We start from the raw sequence: 5,697 nt of genomic DNA, 5'->3' as shown, positions 1-5,697 counted from the left end.
CGCAGAATCTGACAGGGTTCATTTCTGTTGTGCATAGGGTTGCTATGAATAAGAACTGGCTGGATAACACTTAATAATAACAAGTTTGAGTGTTTTATTTCAAACAAAATGTTTTTCATTCATATACTTTTCTTTAAGTGTTGCAACTCAAGGCTTAAGTTTATATTCTTCAGTTCCTTCAGCTTGAGAAATGATAAACTAGTTCTTCCCTTTTGATTTTCTAACTCAAGCTCTTTTCACATTATAATACTTTGTCTTCACAAGCCACCTTTAAAATCTTATGTTCAACTCTCTAACTTCTTCACTAATTGCCCTTTTTGGTTTTTTTCTTTTTTTTTTCTTATGTTCTAGTGCAATATTCAGAGACTGTTCTGGCATCCAATTTGGTCTTTCTTCCTTTTTTTTGTAATAACCCTTTGCTTTATTCATAGATGATATACTTTATATCATCCGCAGCCCATTTTGTCTTTCTTCGTTACTACCCAAAGCATCACACAAGGTTTGTTTTTGGATTTGGGATTTGTGTTCTTCTGTTGCTGTTTTCCTTTTTCTTTATCCGCCAAGATGCCATAAATTTATTAATGACAGACACAGTAAAATTTCAAATCAAACTGCAGTTATTCCTTTAAGATACCAAAAACAGTCCTCGGTTTTGCAGATAGTTGCATTATGAATTCCATAATAGCATTTACAATTATTGTTTTTCTTCAAAGCCCAGACTACCTTTGGTCTCGACACATTTGCTTGTGACATGACCAAGTCTATGTCCTTAACTTCAGCTCTTGCTTTATCAACCTCTTCCTTTTCACTTTCCTCTGGAACAATTGGCGTTTTAGTGTTTTCTTGAATGTTTGAGACAGCTTCACCTTGAACTTTTAATTTCTCAGCAGCAACCAGCTGTGCTTGCTAAGTAAGTCTTCAATCTTGCCTTCTTCAACTACGAAGGTATCTGAAACTGGGCTCTTAAAACATCTGGTTTTGTGATGACAAAGAGGATACTCTTAGATTTCCCGACAGTGACCCCTGTGACTTGTAAAAGATCCAGATTGGACATAGCCTGACTTGCCTTCTTTTTACTTGATTCTGTATTTTCTTTACTGAATGGTTCTTTATCAATTTCAGCTGCTGCTGTCAGCTGGGTTTGTTGTGTGGTTTCCTGTGAGGAATTTTGTTCCTCAAGTTCTGGTACTGATTCTTCACTGTCAGATTCTGTTACAGACCTTGTCTCAGCCTGTGACTGTGGAAAATCTGGTTCTGTAGCGTAAACAGTTTCTGTGGCTTCGCAAGGCCTTTTTTTCTTCTTCTTCTTCTTTAGGGAATTTAGAACCAAGATGGTGCCAGAAAGAGAGTAAGAAAGAGTTAACTTAGAACTCTTGCAGAAGGTAGCTTCAAACATGTTAGAATGCTTTTTAAATTCAAGAGGGGCATACTCAAGAAGATATTTTTATTCTAATGGATTTATTTCATTTTCTTTAGCTTCAGTTTGGACTTGCACATGTTAGTTGATGGCCTATTCCATAGTCATCTCTTAGCCTGGTTTTTACAACTAATATTGAGTTTTTCCAATATTTCTTTCCATAAATATATTAAATCTGATAGTCCATTAGGTGAGGTGTATGTGTACACTTTGGGCAAATTTTGATTGATCCAGGAAGCACCAAAAAAAGATGGAAGGAATACCTGAAATCATTTTTGTAACAAAAAGAATTGACTGACACAGAACCATTTTAGGAAGTACCAATAGTAAGAAAGGAAAGAGTTGAAGTTGCTTTGAAGAAATTGGCAAAAAATAAGGCCCCAAGAGTTGATGGAATACCAATTGACGTATTTCAGCAAACAGATGCAGCCCTGAATATTCTCACTAGGTTGTGCCAAAAAATCTGAGTATAGCTTCCTGACCAACTGAAAAGATTCCTATTTATTCCCATTCTCAAATAAAGTGGTCCAACAAAATGTAGAAACTACTCAACAATATCACTAATATCACATACAAACAAAATTTTGCTGAAGATTATCCAAAACCAATGAGAACAGAGTACCTACAGCGAATTTCCAGAGAGACAAACTGAGTTTAGAAGAGACTTTGGTACTAGGAAGATCATTGCTGATTTCAGATGGCTTTGGGCTGAAAGCAGAGAGTACCAAAATAATGTCTATTTGTGTTTGATGGATTTTGGGGTTTTTAAAATATTTTTATTTATTTTTCATTTCAATGAACATCTACAGAGATTTTGGAATTCCATTCATTCATTGTTGCACTTTTCTCCCTGCCCCCCCCCCCCCGTTTGCTCCTCTCCTTGAAAAGCAAAAGAAAAACTCCCTCATTGGTATACAATCCCCCCCCAGAACCTCCCCCAATCCCACCCCCAACCCCAAATATAATCCACTCTGCAACCCTCATTGCATACTCCTACAATAAACATAATGCCCTATTCTCTCCCCCATAGACTTCTATGCTGTAAACATATTTCATCCAGTTTTTCTCAGCCTTACCCCCACCCCAATGCCAGCCTCATTCTACAACAGTGGCACCATATAGCATTTGTCCCTTTGTAACTGAGATATCTCACTCAGCATAGTGTCGTTTGATGGATTTTGTAAAGTCATTTGACTGGGTGGATCACCACAAATTGTGGCTAACATTAAGAAGAATGGAAATCACAGAATACATAATTTTGCTCACACAAAACAATATGTAGACCAAGAGGCTGTTATCCAAAAAGAGTAAGAGAACACTGCATGATTCAAAATAAAGAAAAGAGTGTCATAGATGTATTTTCTCCATACCTTTTCCATCTATATGCTGAATATAGATTAAGGAGGCTAGACTTTATGAAGAGTGTGGCATCAAGGTTGGAGGAAAATAACCTGTGTTATGCACAACCTTGCTCACCACAAACAAGGGAGGACTTGAATCATTTGCTGCAGATAGAAGGTCAGGGACCGCTGTCTTCAATTTGGATTGTATCTCAACATCAAGAAAACAAATATCCTCTCCTCTGGGTGAATAGAAAGCATCATGATAGATGGAGAAAAGATTGAGGTGGTTAACACTTTCATCTTACTCAGATCCACAATCAACATTCTTGGTACCAGCAGCCAGGAAATCAAAGGAAGAATTCCACTGGAAAAAATCTGCTTTCAAGGATTTATCCAGGGTGTTAAAGAGCAATAATATCAGTCTAGAGACTAAAGCGTGCCAGACATAGCCCATGGTATTCTCAAATGCTTGCTGTGAATCTGAAAGTTGGACAATAAGGATGACAGAATACAAGTCAATGCCTTTGAGTTGTGGGACTGGAGAGGAGTACTGAATACACTATGGACTGCCAAGAGAATCAACAGGTCTATCCTGGAGAGGGTGAAACCAGGTTGCTCTTTGAAGGTAAGAATTTTGAAGCTCTGTCTCACATCCCTTGGGCATGTTGCCAGGATGGACAAGTCCTTGGCAAAGGAAATCAAGCTTGGAAGGTGAGTGCAGGAGATGAATATCCTGGATGAGATAGATTGTCAGTGATGTGGCAATGGGGTCAAGTATATCAGACATGGTGCAGGTGGCTCAGGATAGAATAAGGTGCAGAGTTGTTCATAGTTTCTCTCTAAGTCGTAGTCAAATTGATGGCACATAACAGCAATAGGAGCATATATATGTAAAACCCTAAAAAGAGATCTTACATTATTGTTATAAATTGGTCGTTTTTACCCTAAACCAATGAATAAGGATGACAGAAGAATTGATGCCTTTGAGCTGGTGTGTTGGAGAAGAGCACTGAATATCCCATAGATGGCGAAAAGAACAAACAGACATGTCTTGTAGAGGGCTCATCTGGGGTGCTTTTTGGAGGCAAGAATGATGAGGCCTTGCCTCAAATGCTTTAGTCATGTTGCTAGGAGGGACTATTCCTTGGAGAGGGAAGCTATGAAAGGTGGGGGGTCGATGAAGGAGAGCAAGAGCTCCTATATGTCAGGAAGTGTGAGGACGGCACAGGAATAAGACAGGGTATAGATCTTTTGTTCATAGGGTCACTGTGAGTCATACTTGACTTGATGGCACCTAACAACAACAACAACACTAAACCAAAGGCAGTGAACATTTATGAGTCAATATTGAAGTTTGTACAGGTTGGCAGCTGGAGCATGATAAGTTATGTATGGTATGTTTAAAAATGGAAAATAGAGAGGGACTCATTCAGTTCCAGTCCATCAAATTCATAATAAGCAATTAAATATCTGTAATTAAATTTCCATTTACTCAGCAGACCAGAACAGCACGTTCAAATCTAGTCTTCAGGGTAACTAAGTAATAAGCTTTATAAAAACTGTGTTCATTAACTCTGATAATAAAGAATGTAACAAAAACAATAAAAAATAAATGTGTATTTAAGAGATCTGGTGGCATTTAAGGTCTAGACAGATTTAACTGGCCTCCAATATTAATAAGCACCTGCACAAATAAAGTAAACAGCACTAAAAATTAATATGCATTTATTTCAGTTCTGAGTAAGGGTAGCAATTAATGTAGGCAAGAAAGGAGATTAAGAATGAAACACCTGTGGGTATTAAAAATGGTAACATGCCCTTTAAAAATTATTTTTCTTCCAATGAACAATGTTGAAGACATATGGAAGGGAGAGATTTATATTGTCATAAAAATGTGATTGCTGGGCTCTAGTCTCTTTCTTGAGTCGCAAGAATAATATCTATATCATATATATTATACTATATATAAGATAAATTTTCTTATAAAGTTTTCCATCAAAGTAGAAAACATGAAACACTGTTAGCCGGTTTCTAATTTACATAAAAGTACCAATGATAAATGACTGTAAGAGGTACTCAATTAAGGTTATTGTTCACTCTGTTTTCGGAGATCAGAATTAAAAATGCAGGGTCCAGAAGATGTGAAATGAATTACACTTAATTTTCAGAAGTTTACATTGCATTTGTTGTTGTTGTTGTTGCTATGTGACATCGAGTCGTTTGTGACTCATAGCGACCCTAAACGTCGTTCTATCCTGTGCCAACCTTGCTGTCGCAAACACATTCATTCCCACCACTCCACTCACAGAATGGATCCATCTCTTCGAGGGTCTTCCTCTCCTGCGCCGTCCCTCCACTCTCCCAAGCATGATGTCCCTCTCCAAGGACCAGTCCCTCCTTGCAACATGCCCAAAGTATGTCAGACGAAGCTACAGAATCCTTGACTCCAGGGAACGTTCTGGCTTCACCCTCTCCTGGACAAAGCTGTTTGTTCTAGCAGTCCATGGTATATTCAACACTCTTCTCCAGCACCACAACTCAAAGGCATCAATTATCTTTCTATCATCCCTATTCAATGTCCAACTCTCCGATGCATAGCACGTAATTGTGAAGACTATAGTCTGCATCAGGCGCACATTATTTTCCAGCCTGACGTCGTTGCACTTCAGTACTCTTGAGAGGTCCCTCACAGCTGACTTTCCCGACGTAATTCGTCTCCTGATTTCTGGCTGCTGTTACCAAGAGTGTTGACTGTGGAGCCAGGTAAACAAAAACTGTTAACTATCTCAGTCTCTTCACCATCCATACTGATGCTGCCAATTGGCCCAGTGGTGAGAATCTTTGTTTTATTGATATTGAGCTTCAATCCATATTGAAGACTGCAGTCCTTGACCTTCTGCAGCAAGCACTTCAGGTCCTCCTCAGTTTCAGCGAGCA

General features: G+C 38.5%; 1 pseudogene; it reads right to left on the bottom strand.

Annotated features, from left to right (window-relative positions):
* Nucleotides 1-617: 617 nt before the first annotated feature.
* On the bottom strand, nucleotides 618-1,396 carry LOC102848816 (annotated as a pseudogene).
* Nucleotides 1,397-5,697: the final 4,301 nt, after the last annotated feature.

The sequence above is a fragment of the Elephantulus edwardii genome, unplaced genomic scaffold (assembly GCF_000299155.1).
Source record: "Elephantulus edwardii isolate Elephantulus edwardi_28Jun2011 unplaced genomic scaffold, EleEdw1.0 scaffold00082, whole genome shotgun sequence".
Taxonomy (NCBI): Eukaryota; Metazoa; Chordata; class Mammalia; order Macroscelidea; family Macroscelididae; genus Elephantulus; species Elephantulus edwardii.
Note: the sequence above shows the minus strand (reverse complement) of the source record. Positions and strands in the feature narration are given on the sequence as shown.